This window comes from Pristiophorus japonicus, unplaced genomic scaffold, assembly GCF_044704955.1.
Source record: "Pristiophorus japonicus isolate sPriJap1 unplaced genomic scaffold, sPriJap1.hap1 HAP1_SCAFFOLD_383, whole genome shotgun sequence".
NCBI lineage: Eukaryota > Metazoa > Chordata > Chondrichthyes > Pristiophoridae > Pristiophorus > Pristiophorus japonicus.
In genome coordinates this window covers 229,646-252,359 of record NW_027253685.1, presented here as the reverse complement: position 1 = coordinate 252,359, position 22,714 = coordinate 229,646, and the positions used below count along the sequence as shown (strand labels likewise).

Genomic DNA, 22,714 nt, shown 5'->3' with positions numbered 1-22,714 from the left:
TTTGTGATTGGATTTTAATGTTTATTTGGGTACTAGCTCCAATCTTAATTCCTTTGAAGGACAAAAGCAAAAACTGCCAGGGTTTCCCTTGGCCCAGGGTTGCCTCTTCTCCTGAAGGTGGTGTACTGTCCCAAGGCATCAGCACATCACTCCGACCTCCTCCACGGGGACAATTGACATGCTTCAGCCTACACCATGAGCTTCAGCGGGCTCACTGATCATGTCAAGCGCAGTCCCATTCTTGCACACGCTTTCTAGCAGGCTCATTGGATAATGATCTAGCATAGGGAGCCTACACAGCAATACCCCTTTAGTCCTGGGAACTGCACACCAATACCCCCTTTAGTCCTGGGACACTGCGCACCAATACTCCACCAATACCCCCTTTAGTCCCAGGGACAATGCACACCAAGATTCACCAATATCCCCTTTAGTCCCAGGGACAATGCACACCAATACCCCCTTTAATCCCAGGGAAATTGCACACCAATACTCCACCAATGCCCCCTTTACATAGAAAATAGGTGGAGTAGGCCATTCGAGATTGCACCAACATTCAATAAGATCATGGCTGATCATTCACCTCTGTACCCCTTTCCTGTTTTCTCTCCATACCACTGATCCCTTTAGCCATAAAGGGACATATCTAACTCCCTCTTGAATATATCCAATGAACTGGCATCAACAACTCTCTGCGGCAGGGAATTCCACAGGTTAACAACTCACTGAGTGAAGAAGTTTCTTCTCATCTCAGTCCTAAATGGCTAAATAGCACGATCGTTCTTCCTAAGGTTAGGAGACCAAAACTGAACACAATATTCCAGGTGAGACCTCACCAAGGGCCTGTACAACTGCATTAAGACCTCCCTGCTCCTATACTCAAATCTTCTAGCTATGAAGGCAAACATACCATTTGTCTTCTTCACCGCCTGCTGTACCTGCATGCCAACTTTCATGACACCCAGGTCTCATTGCACCTCCCCTTTTCCTAATCTGCCGCCATTCAGATAATATTCTGCCTTTGTGTTTTTGCCACCAAAGTGGATAACCTCACATTTATCCACATTATACTGCATCTGTCATGCGTTTGTCCACTCACTTAACCTGTCCAAGTCACCCTGCAGCCTCTTAGCATCCTCCTCACAGCTCACACCGCCACCCAGCTTAGTGTCATCTGTAAACTTGGAGCTATTACACTCAATTCCTTCATCTAAATCATTAATGTATATTGTAAATATTGTAAATAGCTGGGGTCCCAGCACTGAGCCCTCCCAGCACTGAGCCCTGCAGCACCCCACTAGTCACTGCCTGCCATTCTGAAAAGGACCCAGTTATCCCAACACTCTGCTTCCTGTCTGCCAACCAGTTCTCTATTCACATCAGTACATTACCCCCAATACCATGTGCTTTAATTTTGCACACCAATCTCTTGTGTAGGACCTTGTCAAAAGCCTTTTGAAAGTCTAAATACACCACATTCACCGGTTCTCCCTTGTCCACTCTACCAGTTACTTCCTCAAAAAATTCTAGAAGATTTGTCAAGCAGGATTTCCCTTTCATAAATCAATGCTGACTTGGACTGATCCTCACCGCTTTCCAAATGCGCTGCTATTACATCCTTAATAATTGATTCCAACATTTTCCCCACTACTGATGTCAGGTTAACCAGTCTATAATTCCGTTTTCTCTGTCCCTCCTTTTTTAAAAAAAAGTGGGGTTACATTAGCTACCCTCCAATCCATAGGAACTAATCCAGAGTCTATAGAATGTTGGAAAATGACCACCAATGCATCCACTATTTCTAGAGCCACTTCCTTAAGTACTCTGGGATGCAGACCAACAGGCCCTGGAGATTTATCGGCCTTTAATCCCATCAATTTCCCTAACACAATTTCCTGACTAATAAGGATTTCCTTCAGTTCCTCCTTCTCGCTAGACCCTCTGACCCCTTTTATATCCGGAAGGTTATTAGTGTCTTCGTTAGTGAAGACAGAACCAAAGTATTTGTTCAATTGGTCTGCCATTTCTTTGTTCTCTATTATAAATTTACCTGATTCTGACTGCAGGGGACCTACAGTCAGAATCAGTCACTAACCTTTTTCTCTTTACATATCTATAGAAACTTTTGCAGTCAGTCTTAATGTTCCCTGCAAGCTTCCTCTCGTACTCTATTTTCCCTGCCCTAATCAAACCCTTTGTCCTCCTCTGCTGAGTTCTAAATTTCTCCCAGTCCCCAGGTTCACTGCTATTTCTGGCCAATTTGTATGCCATTTCCTTGGCTTTAATACTATCCCTGATTTCCCTTGATAGCCACGGTTGAGCCACCTGCCCTTTTTTATTTTTACCTTGGACCTTGGTGAATGGTGGGACCAATGAGATTTAAAGATTGAGAAAGAGGAAGGATGGAGGAGGAGGGTGAATTACAGTCAAATCAGGTATAGAAACACAAAAAAAAAGTTACATTTTAAATTTTATAAATCTCTAAAACACAATTTACTAGCTGTCGGAATGAGACGCCACAATTCCAATGGTTACTGCTCTGGGCTGGAGAGGCGGATTGGTATTACAGGAATATAAATCTTGGCATTAAATGGGTCCTTATACTGCTAAGTACCAGCCCTAACTTTCTGCGGTGAGTTTAATTGCCGATTAATGCACAAATGCAGCAATTTCTTGGAACTCATGGGGTGATTGATGAAAAGCACCCGTTCTTGAGATTAACAAATTGCGGGATGATTTACACATCAATAATGGTATCTGCCACTAAACACACCATCAATAATGGTACATCATCCATTATAGGCAGTTCCTTGAAATCGAGGAAGACTTGCTTTCACTCGGAGTTCTCAGGTGAACAGTCTAATATGGCAATTACAGTCTCTGTCGCAGGTGGGAAAGACAGTCACTGAAGGAAAGGGTGGGTGGGGAGCCTGGTTTGCCGCACGCTCTTTCCACTGCCTGCGCTTGATTTCTGCATGCTCTCGGCGATGAGACTCTAGGTGCTCAGCGCCCTCCCAGATGCACTTTCTCCACTTAGAGCGGTCTTTGGCCAGGGACTCCCAGGTATCAGTGGGATGTTGCATTTTATCAGGGAGGCTTTGAGGGTGTACTTGTAACATTTCCTCTGCCCACCTTTGGCTCGTTTGCCATGTAGGAGTTCAGAGTACAGCGCTTGCTTTGAGAGTCTCGTGTCGGGCATGCGGACAATGTGGCCCCGCCCATCGGAGTTGGTTGAGTGTGGTCCTTGCTTTGCTGCTGGGGATGTTGGCCTGAGCGAGAACACTGACATTGATGTGCCTATCGTCAACATCTTCACCAGGGTGTATGAAAGCATGGGCATTACACTAAACATCCGTAAGACAAAGGTCTTCGACCAACCTGCCCCTGCCACCCACCTCCCCCGGTCATCAACATCCACGACGCGGCCCTGGACAATGTGGACCACTTTCCATACCTCGGGAACCTACTATCAGCAAGGGCAGATATCGATAATGAGGTTCAACACCGCCTCCATTGTGTCAGCACAGCCTTCGGTTGCCTGAGGAGGAGTGTTTGAAGACCAGGACCTCAAATCTGGCACCAAGCTCATGGTCTATAGGGTTGTAGGATATCCGCCCTCCTGTATGGCTCAGAGACATGGACCGTATCTAGTAGACATCTCAAAGCGCTGCCGCTGCAAGATTCTGAAAAAATGGTATATACCATTAAACTCACCTTTATGTTGCCAGCAAATTCTGCCCTTTTATTATTTCAGTGCATCGCTTTGGAAATAATAGACGCAGCTTGGAGAATTTTATCACACTGAAAAAACAACTGCAACATGACCTGAGCCTTCTCCTCTTATCGATTCCAACAGATACTGAACAGTCAACATTGCTAGACACCAAGGCAAAAATTATTGACCCCACTCATTTCCCATGAACTTTGTGAAAATAAATAGCTCGCCTCTCCATCTGGTTTACCAAACCTCGTCTGTCCAAGGATGAAGTGGTATAATTACTTTCTAAAAAAATTCAAATGATCTTGTAAAATAAGAACCCGTATAGTGGAATCTTGTTACATAAAAGAGATTCAGACAGAAATTTGGGAGTGTGGTCTCTGTTGTAATGTGGGAAATGCGGCAGCCAATTTGCGCACAGCAAGCTCCCACACACAGCAGTTTGATAATGACCAGATCATCTGTTTCTCGTTATATTGATTGAAGCATAAATATTGGCCGGAGATGTCCACCTGAGAGAGCAAACGAGTCCTCGGTTTAACGTCTCATCCGCAAGATGGCACCTCCCTCGAGTGTCAGCCCAGATTTATGTGCTCAAGCCTCTGGAGTGGGACTTGAACCCACAACCTTCAGACTCGGAGGTAAGGGTGCTGCTCACTGAGCCACGGCTGACCAAAACAACATTGTAGAACAGCTCCTTCTAACAGGGCTCTGCCAGAGCCTGGCCAGCACTCAAACCACATGGGCAGAATTTTAGCATGCAACAAGGTGGCTTTGATTCTGGACAGATGATGTTAAGACCTCAATCCCGACCTGCCTCCAAGCCGCCCACTTCCTGGTTTAATGGAGGCAGGACAAGGGGTGGGCAGCCAATCCGCTCCCAGGAGGGGGATTGGCTATTTAAATAGGTTAATGAGGCTTGCAGCCTCAGGTTTAATTTGCGTTGTAGGTGTTAGTGATAACCAAGTTTCCCAGGCCTCAGGAAACCCAGCCACTGCAGTGAGGAGAGGAGTAGGGCTGGGCTTTTACAGCACAGCTTGTGGGCCAGGAGGAGTGCTTCTCCCCACTACACCAAGCTCCCCACAATCAGAGCCCATACACAGGCCTCAGGGGTCAGGGATCGGACCCCCCCCCCAGATAAGGGATGTGGATCGAACCCCCCTCAGCCCCAGGGGCATGGATCGAACCTACCTGCTCCTGTGGGCTGCTCCAGAGTGATTCCCACCCAACTGGAAGCCAAGCCTATCAGTCAAGCTGACTTCCAGGCAGGAAAGCGGTCAGGGCCAAAAGGCACAGCTATGGAGTTAAATCTCCACAGCTGGATTTCCCATCCGAAAAGTAGGGGGGTTCCTCAAATCATCACTAAAAGCAGATCATCTGGTCATTACCACATTGCTGTTTGTGGGAGCTTGCTGTGCGCCAATTGGCTGCCCCAATTTCCACATTACAAGAATGACTAAGAACATATGAAATAGGAGTAGGCTGTATGGCCCCTCGAGCCTGCTCCACTATTCAAAAAGATCATGGCTGATTTTCAACCTCAACTCCACTTTCTTGCACTATACCCATAATCCCTCGATTCCCCTAGAGTCCAAAATTCTATCGCTCTCAGCCTTAAATATAATCAACGTCTCAGCACCACAGCCCTTTGGACTACACTTTACAAAAAGTACTTTGTTGGCTGTAAAGCGCTTTGGCACGTCCAGTGGTTGAGAAAGGTGCCATATAAATTCAATGCTTTCTTTTTTGAATTATGTTATGTATGTAAGCTTTATAATAGTGTAAGACTAGCCACCAGGGGGGGCACACCTGTTGGAGACCCAAGGGTCACCTGCACACCTCGTGCAAGCAGGTATAAAAGGCAGTCTACCATGTTGCTTCACCACTCTGGAGTTTGATTAAAGAGACCAAGGTCACATCAGTTTGAGCTTATAGCATACAGTCTTGTGGAGTTATTCTGAACATAACAATTGGCGACGAGTAACAGATCACGAACTTTCACGCGGTTATGGCTGCCATTGGTATGGAGAGATTTATTGAGGGTGATGATTGGGAAGCCTTCGTTGAGCGTCTTGACCAGTACTTCGTGGCCAACGAGCTGGATACGGACAGTAACGCGGTTAAGCACAGTGCAATTCTCACCGTTTGTGGGTCCATGATATGGCCTCATCAAAAATCTGCTAGCACAAACGAAATCAATGGATAAGACATATATAGAGTTGTGCACGCTGGGTCGGGAACACCTCAAGCCGAAGGAAAGCATCTTAATGGCCAGGTATCGCTTTTACATGCACCATTGCTCCAAGGGCCAGGACATGGCAAGCTATGTCGCCGACCGAAGACGCCTTGCAGGACCGTGCGTATTTGCTGGATTTTTGAGGGAAATGTTGCGGGACTTTTTCGTGCTTGGAATCGGTCACGAGGTCATTCTTCACAAACTGCTGTCTGCCGAATCCAGAGATCTGAGCAAGGCCATCATGATAGCCCAGGCTTTCATGTCCACGAACGATGACACTTAACAAATATCATTGCAGCATCGGAATTCACCGGCAAGTACTGTGCATAAAATAACGCCTTCATCAGGCAGAACTGTACATGGCAGGGCCTACACGCCTGCAGAGACCAGAACCAGACCTAGGATGACTCAGTCTGCCGTGGAGTGTGAATGTGAATCCATTAACACCATGTTGGCGCTGCAGGGGTAATTATAGAACCCATCAATGTCGATTCAAGCACCACGTGTGCAAAGGCTGTGGAACAATGGGGCACCTCCAGTGAATATGCAAACGTGCTGCGACTCACCACGTGGCAGAGTCGGCAGAAGATGTCCGATCCGGTGCGGATCATGCTGAACGAGCAAGAGAGACAACTCAACCCGAGGCTGAAGAGGAAGTGTATGGGGTGCACACCTTCACCACCAAAAGCCCTCCGATAAATTAGGACCTCAAAAGTAGTAATCTCAGGATTGTTACCAGTGCCACGTGCTAGTCAGAGTTGGAATCGCAGGATAGCTCAGATGAATACGTGGCTTGAGGAGTGGTGCAGCAGGGAGGGATTCAAATTCCTGGGCATTGCAACCGGTTCTGGGGGAGGTGGGACCAGTACAAACCGGACGGTCCGCACCTGGGCAGGACCGGAACCAATGCCATCGGGGGAGTGTTTGCTCGTGCTGTTGGGGAGGAGTTAAACTAATATGGCAGGGGGATGTGTGGAAATGTATTTTTATCTAAGCTGATACCAAACGGTATTTGTGTGCCTTTTGATTAAAATGGAGTCCTGGCCCTTCCAGAACTTTCTGCATTTTAGCAGCCAGCTTATTTTAAACAGCTAAACCTGCTGTTAGATGGCTGATGGTTATCAGACAGCTAGGAGACAAGTCATGCTGAGACAAGTAACCCCCATGGTGCTCTCCTATTGTCTACACTACAGGAGTTCCATGTCACCCCACCCTTATCTTCTAGCCATTATCTCTTTCCTTTACCTCATCCATTTGAAGCAAACAGGTAAACTGACCAGGAAATTGGATAATCCTGATACAATACAAGACAGGTGATAGCCCATTACCTATGACTCATGGAGTAATGGCCGTTTGGCTTTCTGATAACCCTGACAAAAGGAAATATCTTGACACCATTTCAGTACCAGGATATAGTAATTAACTCTTTATCTGTATTCACTGACTGTGAGACAGAGCAATACACAGGGAGAGGCCAGAACTTGGGTTTTACTGTATAAATATCTTGTGAAGCTGTACCATTGCGGAGGTGTTCATTTGGCCCTTGACTGAGTGAAACTTACCCCTTGCGAGCAAGTAAATTAAAAGGGAAACTTCCATCGGAGCTGTAAGTGTCGGAGTCATTCTTTTCTGAGGTCGAGATTTCGACAGATGGGAACCAATGCAGGGAGACAGAGGGAAACAAAATGGAGACAAAAGCAAAAGACAGAAAGGAGAAGAGTAAAAGTGGAGGGCAGAGAAACCCAAGGCAAAAAAACAAAAAGGGCCACTTTACAGCAAAATTCTAAAGGTTCAAAGTGTGTTAAAAAGGCAAGCCTGAAGGCTCTGTGCCTCAATGAGAGGAGTATTCGGAATAAGGTGGATAAATTAACTGTGCAGATAGCAGTTAACGGATACGATGTGCTTGGCATCACGGAGACATGGCTCCAGGGTGACCAAGACTGGGAACTCAACATCCAAGGGTATTCAACATTTAGGAAAGATAGACAGAAAGGAAAAGGAGGCGGGGTGGCGTTGCTGGTTAAAGAGGAAATTAATGCAATTGTAAGGAAGGACATTAGCTTGGATGATGTGGAGCTGCGGAATACCAAAGGGCAGGAAACGCTAGTGGGAGTTGTGTACAGACCACCAAACAGTAGTAGTGAGGTTGGGGAGGGCATCAAACAGGAAATTTGGCATGCATGCAATAAAGGTGCAGCAGTTATCATGGGTGACTTTAATATGCATATAGATTGGGCTAACCAAACTGGAAACAATAGGGTGAAGGAGGATTTCCTGGAGTACATAAGGGATGGTTTTCTAGACCAATATGTCGAGGAACCAACTAGGGGGGAGGTCATCTTAGACTGGGTGTTGTGTAATGAGAGAGGATTATTAGCAATCTCATTGTGTGAGGCCCCTTGGGGAAGAGTGACCATAATATGGTGGAATTCTACATTAGGATGGAGAATGAAACAGTTAATTCAGAGACCATGGTCCAGAACTTAAAGAAAGGTAACTTTGAAGGTATGAGGCGTGAATTGGCTAGGATAGATTGGCGAATGATACTTAAGGGGTTGACAGTGGCTGGGCAGTGGCAGACATTTAGAGACCGCATGGATGAATTACAACAATTGTACAGCCCTGTCTGGCGTAAAAATAAAAAAGGGAAGGTGGCTCAACCGTGGCAATCAAGGAAAATCAGGGATAGTATTAAAGCCAAGGAAGTGGCATACAAATTGGCCAGAAATAGCAGCGAACCCAGGGACTGGGGGAAATTTAGAACTCAGCAGAGGAGGATAAATGGTTTGATTAGGGCAGGGAAAATAGAGTAGGAGAGGAAGCTTGCAGGGAACATTAAAACAGACTGCAAAAGCTTCTATAGATATGTAAGAGAAAAAGGTTAGTAAAGACAAATGTAGGTCGCCTGCAGTCAGAATCAGGGGAAGTCATAATGGGGAACAAAGAAATGGCAGACCAATTAAACAAGTACTTTGGTTCGGTATTCACTAAGGAGGACACAAACAACCTTCTGGATATAAAAGGGGTCAGAGGGTCTAGTAAGGAGGAGGAACTGAGGGAAATCCTTATTAGTCGGGAAATTGTGTTGGGGAAATTGATGGGATCGAAGGCCGATAAATCCCCAGGGCCTGATGGACTGCATCCCAGAGTACTTAAGGAGGTGGCCTTGGAAATAGCAGATGCATTGACAGTCATTTTCCAACATTCCATAGACTCTGGATCAGTTCCTATGGAGTGGTGGGTAGCCAATGTAACCCCACTTTTTAAAAAAAGGAGGGAAGAGAGAAAACAGCCCAACATCGGTAGTGGGTAAAATGATGGAATCAATTATTAAGGATGTTATAGCGCATTTGGAAAGAGGTGACATGATAGGTCCAAGTCAGCATGGATTTGTGAAAGGGAAATCATGCTTGACAAATCTTCTGGAATTTTTTGAGGATGTTTCCAGTAGAGTGGACAAGGGAGAACCAGTTGATGTGGTGTATTTGAACTTTCGTTGTGTGTTACAGCAAGCCAATGTGTCAGGCAAATTGCAACCGGTTGCATATGCGTCCAGAAGTTTATCTAAGGCTGAAAGAGCCTACAGTATGGTGGAGAAAGAAGCATTAGCATGTGTATATGGGGTTAAGAAAATGCACCAATATCTATCTGGACTCCGGTTCGAGCTCGAAACCGATCACAAGTCGTTCATTTCGCCATTTTCAGAAAGCAAAAGGTATTAACACCAATGCTTCGTCCTGCATCCAAAGATGGGCACTAACATTATCTGCCACAGACCAGGCACGGAGAACTGTGCGGATGTCCTCAGTCGGCTACCATTGCCCACCACCGGGGTGGAAATGGCACAATCCGCAGACTTGCTTCTTGTAATGGATACTTTTGAGAGCGAGGGGTGACCCTTCACGGCTCGTCAGATCAGGACCTGGACCAGCCAGGACTCGGTGCTATCACTAGTAAAAAAATACTGCTTCTTTATTGGGAGCTGGTCGGCTATTCCCAGGGAAATGCAAGATGAAATTAAGCCGTTTTACCGATGCAAGGATGAAATGTCCATCCAATTGGATTGTCTCCTATGGGGGAATTGCGTGGTTTTGCCAAAAAAAGGCAGGGAAACGTTTATACGCGACCTACACAGTACCCACCCAGGCATAGTCATGATGGTGGCCCAGCATTGACTCGGACTTAGAGTCATGCGTACACCAATGTAACACTTGCTCACAGTTGAGCAATGCACCAAAGGAGGCCCCACTGAGTCTGTAGTCATGGCCCTCCAAACCATGGTCCACGTAGATTTCGGTGGCCCCTTTCTCGGAAAGATATTTCTAGTAGCAGTGGACGCTTACTCTAAATGGATTGAATGTGTAATAATATCATGTACGTCCACTGCCACCTTTGAAAGCCTCTGGGTCATGTTCGCCACCCATGGTTTGCCTGACGTCCTTGTAAGTGACAATGGACCATGTTTTACCAGCGCGGAATTCAACGAGTTCATGACCCGCAATGGCATCAAACATGTCAGGTCTGCCCCGTTTAAGCCCGCATCCAACGGTCAAGCGGAACGGGCAGTCCAAACTATCAAGCAGAGCTTGAAACGTGTGACGGATGGTTCCATGCAGACCCGCTTATCTCGGGTTCTGCTCAGCTACCGCACGTGACCCCACTCGCTTACCTGGGTTCCCCCGGCAGAATTGTTAATGAAGCGAGCACTCAAAACTTAGTCCACCCAGATCTCAATGATCATGTAGAAACCTGGCGTCACCGGCATAACATGTACCACAATCGCGCCGCTGTATCATGTGACATTGAGGTTAATGACCCTGTGTTTGTTCTTAATTACGATCATGGTCCCAAATGAATTGCTGGCACTGTGTTAGCCAAGGGGGGGGGGGGGGGGAAATAGAGTGTTTGGACAAACGTGCAGAAAGCACTTGGATCAGACCAAACTGCGATTCACTGACAACCAAGAACAGTTTGAAGAGGACATTACCATCATTGATCCACCAACACACACCAAACCAGCAATCGACCTCGCTGTCACGAGGATGAACCCACCATGCCCGACAAGTCCGATCAGACCAGCCTCATTGCAGTGCAGCAATGATCCGACCAACTCATCTACGCCAGGACTTCAACTCAGGCGATCAACCTGGGAATGTAGAGCCCCGGATCGCCTCAACTTGTAAATAACTTGTATCTCAGACTTTGGGGGGGGGGGGGGGGGAGTAAACTTTGTAATAGTGTAAGACTTGCCACCAGGGGGCACACCTGTTGGAGACCCAAGGGTCAACTGCACACCTCATGCAAGCAGGTATAAAAAGGCTGTTTGCTATGCTGCTTCCCCACTCAAGTTTGATTAAAGAGACCAAGGTCACATCAGTTTGAGCTTACAGCATACAGTCTTGTGGAGTTATTCTGAACTTAACAAATTATGTATCTATATCCATTAACCTCTTAAGCTACGTTGAATTGATGTGCATCGAAATTCATAGCTTCAAATGAATCAAATTCATAGCTTCAAATGAATCAATCAGCATTTCAGAAACTTGACAGTTCTACATTCAACAACTTACATTTATATAGCATCTTTACCATAGTAACACGTCCCGCAGCGCTTCTCAGGAACGTTATCAGACAAAGTCTGACACCGAGCTACATAAGGAGATATTAGGGCAGGTGTTCAAAAGCTGGGTCAAAGAGGGAGGTTGTAAGAAATGTCTAAGGAGAGAGATAGAAAGGCGGAGAGGTTTAGGCAGGGCGTTCCAGAGCTTGGGGCCCAGGCAACAGAAGGCACGGCCACCAATGGTGGAGCGATTATCGTCAGCGACGTGCTAGACACCGGAATTGGAGAGCGCGGATATCTGGTGGGGGGGGGGGGGGGTTTATGGGGCTGAAGGAGATTACAAAGATAGGGAGGGTCAAGGCCACAGAGGGAATTGAACATGATGAGAATTTTAAAATCGAGGCATTGCTTAACCAGGAGCCAATGTCAGCGAACACAGGGGGTGATGTGTGAGCGGGACTTGGTGCGAGTTAGGACACAGGGCAGTGAGCACAGGGGGTGATGGGTGAGCGGGACTCGGGGCGAGTTAGGACACAGGGCAGCGAGTTGTGGATGACCTCTAGTTTAGTTGGGGTAGAATGTGGGAGGCCGGCCAGGAGTGAGCTGGAATAGTCAAGTATAGAGGTCACAAAGGCATGGATGAGGGATTCAGCAGCGGATGAACAGAGGCAGGGGTGGAGATGGTTTTAGTGATGGAGGGATGCAGGCTCGATCGGAAGCATCGCTCAGGGTCAAATAGGACGGTCGGGTTGTGACCAGATTGGTTCTTTCAGCCCGACAGTGACCTAGGAGGGCGTGTATGTATTGAGCAGAGTGCAAAAAAGCAATGCACTGGTACAGGGGAAGCTGGAATCCCCAGGCGCCACTCTCAACATTCATTACAGCCCAGTGACAATACCCCAGCAGAAAGTGCAGCGTTTGAAGACAAGTCCTAGGGCTGGTTGGAACATGAATGAAGTGCTGAGTTATTACAATAATGTCCATCCCAATCCAGGAGCTGGCTCTGACAGCTTTCAGCGAGAACCATACACGCAACATTCGCTCGCTTTTTCTAAACCTAATGCAAGAAAGGGTGACTCCATCTCAGAGGCAACTTTGGGATTGTTCAGTGAGGAGTGAAGCCAAGTCAGATCAGGGTGGGCGGGGCGGGGGTGGACATGAAACGCTGCACAAGCGCATTTCCAAAGTTCACAACAACATGATGACAGGAGCCATTACAATCCACCTTTTCAACAGTACACGTCTCCTTAACAGCGGGCGCAATCCCCAGGGCAGAGCCAGCGTCTGGTTAGGAATAGAGGGGCGCCGCCCTCACCCCACCGACTCAAACAAACAAGGTGCCTCCGGGTGCCATGTGGCTGTCCTCCGGCCGGAGGTGGGGGGCGTGGGGCACGCTGCCTGCCCCCGGGATATACTCTCTCTCACCCCGGGGCTGGGACAGGGGCGGAGACACGCTGCCCGCCTCCCTTCCCACACCCCCAACCACAAGCACTACCCCCTTCGACCCACAGCCCAGCGACCAGCCTCCGCTCGGTACACGGCTCCCCGCACCGCACCGGGCGGCCGGCCCGCACTTACCCCGCTCCTGCCCCACACTTACCCCGCTCCTGCCCCACTCTTGGCCCGCTCCTGCCCCGCACTTACCCCGCTCCTGCCCCGCACTTGGCCCGCTCCTGCCCCGCACTTACCCCGCTCCTGCCCCGCACTTGGCCCGCTCCTGGCCCGGAGTTGGCCCGCTACTTACGATTTGAGAGGATTCTGAATGACAGTCGCCATTTTGCAACAATGTAACACAATCGCCGACTGAACCTGCTTAGAACGCCTTATCCGCCAATTAGCGCAGACTTCCCGCTCAGGGGGCGGGGCAAGGCTTCTGATTGGTTAGCTGTCTGTTACAGCGCCACGCCCACTCTCCAGCTGGGTTGACAGCCATGTGCGTCTGTGTGTGTGTGTGTGTGTTTGTTTCTCTGTGTGTCTGTGTGTGTGTTTGAGTGCTGTCTGTATCCCAGGTCCAACCATCTTCAGTTGCTTCATCAATGACCTTTCGTTCATCATAAGGTCAGCAGTGGGGATGGTCGCCGATGACAGCACAGTGTTCAGTCTCACTCGCAACTCCTCAGAAAATGGAGCAGTCCATGCCTGCATGCAGCAAGACCTGGACAATATTCAGGCTCGGGCTGACAATGGCAAGACATTCGTGCCACACAAGTGCCAGGCAATGCCCATATCTTTCATGTATTTCACCATCTTGCAATGACTATAAGTATGTAACTGTAACTCATGCACTCTGTACCTGTACCCTTGTAATGCACACCCTGACCACAGGGAGTGAGCTCCTCACCTGGGCTTCCAGGTATAAGAAGGGAGGTCCCACCCAGAATCAGCACTCTTCAGTCCTAGAAATAAAGTGAAGGTCACAGAGTGACCGTGTCTGATATATCCATGCCTTGTGTGAGTTTGTAACAAGGCGCAGAGACACTACATCTGGCGACGAGAAACGGGAATCACTGAACCACGAGGAACGTTACTGTGTGGGTGAGGACTGGGACGACTTTGTGGAAAGACTCCAGCAGAGCTTTGTCACAAAGGACTGGCTGGAAGAGACAGCGGCTAACAAGCAGAGGGCGCATCTACTGACCAGCTGTGGTCCACAGACGTAAGCGCTGATGAAAGTCCTGCTCGCACCCCAAAAGCCAGCGGACAAGTCCTTTGAAGAGCTCAGCCAATTGATCAGTGAGCATCTCAAGGCGGCAAGTAGCGTACACATGGCCCGGCACCAGTTCTACTCTCACCGGCGTCGGGAGGGTCAGAACATCTCGGACTTCGTGGCGGAACTGCGGCATTTGGCCAGTCTCTGTAAGTTCTCCGATGCCTGCAGGGAGGAGATGTTAAGGGACTTTTTCATCGAGGGCATTAATCATGCCGGCATTTTCAGGAAGCTCATAAAGACTAAGGATTTGACTTTAGAAGGGGCAGTGTGGATAGCTCAGACTTCATGGCAGGGGAAGAGGAGACCAAGCTAATTTATGCACACAGCCCTGGTTTCAATGTTGCGATGAACCAGGGAGTTAATGTAGTAAAAATGTAGAACCCCACACACTGACCGAGAGAGAGAGAGAGACACCGACCGAGAGAGAGAGAGATACACACCGACCGAGAGAGAGAGCGAGACACACAGACCGAGAGAGAGAGAGAGAGAGACACCGACCAAGAGAGAGAGAGAGGGTGAGATACACCGACCGAGAGAGAGAGAGAGACACCGACCGAGAGAGGGAGAGATACACACCAACCGAGAGAGAGGGAGAGAGACACACCGACCGAGAGAGTGAGAGAGACACCGACCGAGAGAGAGAGAGATACACCGACCGAGAGAGAGAGAGGGAGAGAGACACACCGACCGAGAGAGGGAGAGATACACACCAACCGAGAGAGAGAGAGAGAGAGAGAAAGAGGGAGAGACACCGACTGAGAAAGAGAGAGAGAGAGAGAGAGAGTGACACTGACCAAGAGAGAGAGAGAGGGAGAGAGACACACTGACAGAGAGAGAGAGGGAGACACCGACCGAGAGAGGGAGAGGGAGAGAGACACGCCGACCGAGAGAGAGAGATGGAGCGAGACACACCGACTGAGAGAGAGAGCGAGACACACCGACCGAGAGAGAGAGAGAGAGAGACACCGACCAAGAGAGAGAGAGAGAGGGAGAAACAGACACCGACCGAGAGAGAGAGAGAGAGACACCGACCGAGAGAGGGAGAGATGCACACCGACCGAGAGAGGGAGAGGGGCAGAGACACACCGACCGAGAGAGAGAGAGGGAGAGAGACACACCGACCGAGAGAGAGTGAGAGAGACACCGACCGACAGAGAGAGAGACACAGACCAAGAGAGAGAGAGAGAGAGGGAGAGACACCGACCGAGAGAGAGAGAGGGAGAGAGAGAGAGACACCGACCAAGAGAGAGGGAGGGAGAGTGAGAGACACCGATGAGAGAGAGAGAGTGAGAGAGACACACCGACCGAGAGAGAGGGAGAGAGAGACACTGACCGAGAGAGAGGGAGAGAGACACACCGACCGAGAGAGAGGGAGAGACACCGACCGAGAGAGAGAGAGGGAGAGAGACACACCGACCGAGAGAGAGAGTGAGAGAGACACCGACCGAGAGAGAGAGAGAGAGACACACCGACCGAGAGAGAGAGAGGGAGAGAGACACACCGACCGAGAGAGAGAGTGAGAGAGACACCGACCGAGAGAGAGAGAGAGAGAGACACACTGACAGAGAGAGAGAGAGGGAGACACCGACCGAGAGAGAGGGAGGGAGAGAGACACGCCGACCGAGAGAGAGAGAGGAAGAGAGACACACCGACAGAGGGAGAGAGAGAGACACCGACCAAGAGAGAGAGAGAGAGAGAGAGAGACACCGACCGAGAGAGAGAGAGAGAGAGAGAGAGAGACACCGACCGAGAGAGAGAGAGGGAGAGAGACACACCGACCGAAAGTGAGGGAGAGAGACACACCGACCGATAGAGAGAGAGGGAGAGAGACACACCGACCGAGAGAGAGAGAGAGACACCGACCGAGAGAGAGAGAGATACACACCGACCGAGAGAGAGAGCGAGACACACAGACCGAGAGAGAGAGAGAGAGAGAGACACACCGACCGAGAGAGAGAGAGAGACACCGACCGAGAGAGAGAGAGAGACACCGACCGAGAGAGAGGGAGAGAGACACGCCGACCCAGAGAGAGAGAGCGAGAGAGACACACCGACCGAGAGAGAGAGAGAGACACCGACCGAGAGAGGGAGAGATACATACCAACCGAGAGAGAGAGAGACACACCGACCGAGAGAGAGAGAGAGAGAGAGAGAGAGAGAGAGTGACACTGACCAAGAGAGAGAGAGAGGGAGAGAGACACACTGACAGAGAGAGAGAGGGAGACACCGACCGAGAGAGGGAGAGGGAGAGAGAGACGCCGACCGAGAGAGAGAGATGGAGCGAAACATACCGACTGAGAGAGAGAGCGAGACACACCGACCGAGAGAGAGAGAGAGAGAGAGACACCGACCAAGAGAGAGAGAGAGGGAGAGACAGACACCGACCGGGAGAGAGAGAGAGACACCGACCGAGAGAGGGAGAGATACACACCGACCGAGAGAGAGAGTGAGCGAGACACCGACCGAGCGAGAGAGAGACACAGACCAAGAGAGAGAGAGAGAGAGGGAGAGACACCGACCGAGAGAGCGAGAGAGAGAGAGAGAGAGACACCGACCGAGAGAGAGAGAGGTAGAGAGACACACCGACCGAGAGAGAGAGAGGGAGAGAGACACACCGACCGAGAGAGAGAGAGAGAGACACAATGACCGAGAGAGAGAGGGAGAGAGACACACCGACTGAGAGAGAGATAAAGAAAGAGAGAGACACCGACCAAGAGAGAGAGAGATAGAGAGAGACACCGACCGTGAGAGAGAGAGGGAGAGAGACATACCGACCGAGAGAGAGAGAGGGAGAGAGACACATCGACCGAGAGAGAGGGAGGAAGAGAGACACACTGACCGAGAGAGAGAGAGAGACACCGACCGAGAGAGAGAGAGATACACACCGACCGAGAGAGAGAGCGAGACACACAGACCGAGAGAGAGAGAGAGAGAGAGACACCGACCGAGAGAGGGAGAGATACACACCAACCGAGAGAGAGGGAGAGAGACACACCGACCGAGAGAGTGAGAGAGACACCGACCGAGAGAGAGAGAGATACACCGACCGAGAGAGAGAGAGGGAGAGAGACACACCGACCGAGAGAGGGAGAGATACACACCAACCGAGAGAGAGAGAGAGAGAGAAAGAGGGAGAGACACCGACTGAGAAAGAGAGAGAGAGAGAGAGAGAGTGACACTGACCAAGAGAGAGAGAGAGGGAGAGAGACACACTGACAGAGAGAGGGAGGGAGACACCGACCGAGAGAGGGAGAGGAAGAGAGACACGCCGGCCGAGAGAGAGAGATGGAGCGAGACACACCGACTGAGAGAGAGAGCGAGACACACCGACCGAGAGAGAGAGAGAGAGAGAGACACCGACCAAGAGAGAGAGAGAGAGGGAGAAACAGACACCGACCGAGAGAGAGAGAGAGACACCGACCGAGAGAGGGAGAGATGCACACCGACCGAGAGAGGGAGAGGGGCAGAGACACACCGACCGAGAGAGAGAGAGGGAGAGAGACACACCGACCGAGAGAGAGTGAGAGAGACACCGACCGACAGAGAGAGAGACACAGACCAAGAGAGAGAGAGAGAGAGGGAGAGACACCGACCGAGAGAGAGAGGGAGAGAGAGAGAGACACCGACCAAGAGAGAGGGAGGGAGAGTGAGAGACACCGACGAGAGAGAGAGAGTGAGAGAGACACACCGACCGAGAGAGAGGGAGAGAGAGACACTGACCGAGAGAGAGGGAGAGAGACACACCGACCGAGAGAGAGGGAGAGACACCGACCGAGAGAGAGAGAGGGAGAGAGACACACCGACCGAGAGAGAGAGTGAGAGAGACACCGACCGAGAGAGAGAGAGAGAGACACACCGACCGAGAGAGAGAGAGGGAGAGAGACACACCGACCGAGAGAGAGAGTGAGAGAGACACCGACCGAGAGAGAGAGAGAGAGACACACTGACAGAGAGAGAGAGAGGGAGACACCGACCGAGAGAGAGGGAGGGAGAGAGACACGCCGACCGAGAGAGAGAGAGGAAGAGAGACACACCGACAGAGGGAGAGAGAGAGACACCGACCAAGAGAGAGAGAGAGAGAGAGAGAGACACCGACCGAGAGAGAGAGAGAGAGAGAGAGAGACACCGACCGAGAGAGAGAGAGAGGGAGAGAGACACACCGACCGAAAGTGAGGGAGAGAGACACACCGACCGATAGAGAGAGAGGGAGAGAGACACACCGACCGAGAGAGAGAGAGAGACACCGACCGAGAGAGAGAGAGATACACACCGACCGAGAGAGAGAGCGAGACACACAGACCGAGAGAGAGAGAGAGAGACACACCGACCGAGAGAGAGAGAGAGACACCGACCGAGAGAGAGAGAGACACCGACCGAGAGAGAGGGAGAGAGACACGCCGACCCAGAGAGAGAGAGCGAGAGAGACACACCGACCGAGAGAGAGAGAGAGAGACACCGACCGAGAGAGGGAGAGATACATACCAACCGAGAGAGAGAGAGACACACCGACCGAGAGAGAGAGAGAGAGAGAGAGAGAGAGAGAGTGACACTGACCAAGAGAGAGAGAGAGGGAGAGAGACACACTGACAGAGAGAGAGAGGGAGACACCGACCGAAAGAGGGAGAGGGAGAGAGACACGCCGACCGAGAGAGAGAGATGAAGCGAAACATACCGACTGAGAGAGAGAGCGAGACACACCGACCGAGAGAGAGAGAGAGAGAGAGAGACACCGACCAAGAGAGAGAGAGAGGGAGAGACAGACACCGACCGAGAGAGAGAGAGAGACACCGACCGAGAGAGGGAGAGATACACACCGACCGAGAGAGAGAGTGAGCGAGACACCGACCGAGAGAGAGAGAGACACAGACCAAGAGAGAGAGAGAGAGAGGGAGAGACACCGACCGAGAGAGCGAGAGGGAGAGAGAGAGAGACACCGACCGAGAGAGAGAGAGGGGGAGAGACACACCGACCGAGAGAGAGAGAGAGACACCGACCAAGAGAGAGAGAGAGAGAGAGAGACACCGACCGAGAGAGAGAGAGGGAGAGAGAGACACCGACCAAGAGAGAGGGAGGGAGAGTGAGAGACACCGACCGAGAGAGAGAGAGGGAGAGAGACACACCGACAGAGAGAGAGAGACACACCGACCGAGAGAGAGGGAGAGAGACACGCCGACCGAGAGAGAGAGAGCGAGAGAGACACACCGACCGAGAGAGAGAGAGAGACACCGACCGAGAGAGGGAGAGATGCACACCGACCGAGAGAGGGAGAGGGGCAGAGACACACCGACCGAGAGAGAGAGAGGGAGAGAGACACACCGACCGAGAGAGAGTGAGAGAGACACCGACCGACAGAGAGAGAGACACAGACCAAGAGAGAGAGAGAGAGAGGGAGAGACACCGACCGAGAGAGAGAGGGAGAGAGAGAGAGACACCGACCAAGAGAGAGGGAGGGAGAGTGAGAGACACCGACGAGAGAGAGAGAGTGAGAGAGACACACCGACCGAGAGAGAGGGAGAGAGAGACACTGACCGAGAGAGAGGGAGAGAGACACACCGACCGAGAGAGAGGGAGAGACACCGACCGAGAGAGAGAGAGGGAGAGAGACACACCGACCGAGAGAGAGAGTGAGAGAGACACCGACCGAGAGAGAGAGAGAGAGACACACCGACCGAGAGAGAGAGAGGGAGAGAGACACACCGACCGAGAGAGAGAGTGAGAGAGACACCGACCGAGAGAGAGAGAGAGAGACACACTGACAGAGAGAGAGAGAGGGAGACACCGACCGAGAGAGAGGGAGGGAGAGAGACACGCCGACCGAGAGAGAGAGAGGAAGAGAGACACACCGACAGAGGGAGAGAGAGAGACACCGACCAAGAGAGAGAGAGAGAGAGAGAGAGACACCGACCGAGAGAGAGAGAGAGAGAGAGAGAGACACCGACCGAGAGAGAGAGAGAGGGAGAGAGACACACCGACCGAAAGTGAGGGAGAGAGACACACCGACCGATAGAGAGAGAGGGAGAGAGACACACCGACCGAGAGAGAGAGAGAGACACCGACCGAGAGAGAGAGAGATACACACCGACCGAGAGAGAGAGCGAGACACACAGACCGAGAGAGAGAGAGAGAGACACACCGACCGAGAGAGAGAGAGAGACACCGACCGAGAGAGAGAGAGACACCGACCGAGAGAGAGGGAGAGAGACACGCCGACCCAGAGAGAGAGAGCGAGAGAGACACACCGACCGAGAGAGAGAGAGAGAGACACCGACCGAGAGAGGGAGAGATACATACCAACCGAGAGAGAGAGAGACACACCGACCGAGAGAGAGAGAGAGAGAGAGAGAGAGAGAGAGTGACACTGACCAAGAGAGAGAGAGAGGGAGAGAGACACACTGACAGAGAGAGAGAGGGAGACACCGACCGAAAGAGGGAGAGGGAGAGAGACACGCCGACCGAGAGAGAGAGATGAAGCGAAACATACCGACTGAGAGAGAGAGCGAGACACACCGACCGAGAGAGAGAGAGAGAGAGAGAGACACCGACCAAGAGAGAGAGAGAGGGAGAGACAGACACCGACCGAGAGAGAGAGAGAGACACCGACCGAGAGAGGGAGAGATACACACCGACCGAGAGAGAGAGTGAGCGAGACACCGACCGAGAGAGAGAGAGACACAGACCAAGAGAGAGAGAGAGAGAGGGAGAGACACCGACCGAGAGAGCGAGAGGGAGAGAGAGAGAGACACCGACCGAGAGAGAGAGAGGGGGAGAGACACACCGACCGAGAGAGAGAGAGGGAGAGAGACACACCGACCGAGAGAGAGAGAGAGAGAGACAATGACCGAGAGAGAGAGGGAGATAGACACACCGACTGAGAGAGAGATAAAGAAAGAGAGAGACACCGACCAAGAGAGAGAGAGATAGAGAGAGACACCGACCGTGAGAGAGAGAGTGAGAGAGACATACCGACCGAGAGAGAGAGAGGGAGAGAGACACACCGACCGAGAGAGAGAGAGGAAGAGAGACACACTGACCGAGAGAGAGAGAGAGACACCGACCGAGAGAAAGAGAGATACACACCGACCGAGAGAGAGAGCGAGACACACAGACCGAGAGAGAGAGAGAGAGAGGGACACACCGACCGAGAGAGAGAGAGAGACACCGACCGAGAGAGGGAGAGATACACACCAACCGAGAGAGAGAGAGGGTGAGATACACCGACCGAGAGAGAGAGAGAGACGCCGACCGAGAGAGGGAGAGATACACACCAACCGAGAGAGAGAGAGAGACACACCGAACGAAAGAGAGGGAGAGAGACACACCGACCGAGAGAGAGAGAGAGAAACCGACCGAGAGAGAGAGAGAGACACCGACCGAGAGAGGGAGAGATACACACCAACCGAGAGAGAGAGAGGGTGAGATACACCGACCGAGAGAGAGAGAGAGACGCCGACCGAGAGAGGGAGAGATACACACCAACCGAGAGAGAGAGAGAGACACACCGAACGAAAGAGAGGGAGAGAGACACACCGACCGAGAGAGAGAGAGAGACACCGACCGAGAGAGAGAGAGAGACACACCGAACGAAAGAGAGGGAGAGAGACACAACGACCGAGAGAGAGAGAGAGATACCGACCGAGAGAGAGAGAGGGAGCATGACACACCGACCGAGAGAGAGAGAAAGAAAGAGAGAGACACCGACCGAGAGAGAGAGAGAGAGACACCGACCGAGAGAGAGAGAGGGAGAGAGAGACACCGACCAAGAGAGAGGGAGGGAGAGTGAGAGACACCGACCGAGAGAGAGAGAGGGAGAGAGACACACCGACAGAGAGAGAGAGAGACACCGACCGAGAGAGAGGGAGAGAGACACGCCGACCGAGAGAGAGAGAGCGAGAGAGACACACCGACCGAGAGAGAGAGAGAGACACCGACCGAGAGAGGGAGAGATACACACCAACCGAGAGAGAGAGAGAGACACACCGACCGAAAGAGAGGGAGAGAGACACACCTACCGAGAGAGAAAGAGGGAGAGAGACACACCGACCGAGAGAGAGAGAGGGAGAGAGACACACCGACCGAGAGAGAGAGAGGGAGAGAGACACACCGACCGAGAGAGAGAGACAATGACCGAGAGAGAGAGGGAGAGAGACACACCGACGGAGAGAGAGATAAAGAAAGAGAGAGACACCGACCAAGAGAGAGAGAGATAGAGAGAGACACCGAACGAGAGAGAGAGAGGGAGAGAGACATACCGACCGATAGAGAGAGAGAGAGAGAGACACACCGACCGATAGAGAGAGAGAGAGAGAGACACACCGACCGATAGAGAGAGAGAGAGAGACACACCGACCGAGAGAGAGAGAGGGAGAGAGACATACCGACCGATAGAGAGAGAGAGAGACACCGACCGAGAGAGAGAGAGATACACACCGACCGAGAGAGAGAGCGAGACACACCGACCGAGAGAGAGAGAGAGAGAGAGAGAGAGACACC

General features: G+C 51.2%; 1 protein-coding gene across 1 annotated transcript in view; it reads right to left on the bottom strand.

Annotated features, from left to right (window-relative positions):
* Nucleotides 1-22,714, bottom strand: part of LOC139250506 (zinc finger protein DPF3-like) — a 214,377-nt gene that overhangs the window by 142,406 nt on the left and 49,257 nt on the right. The window lies entirely within an intron of this gene.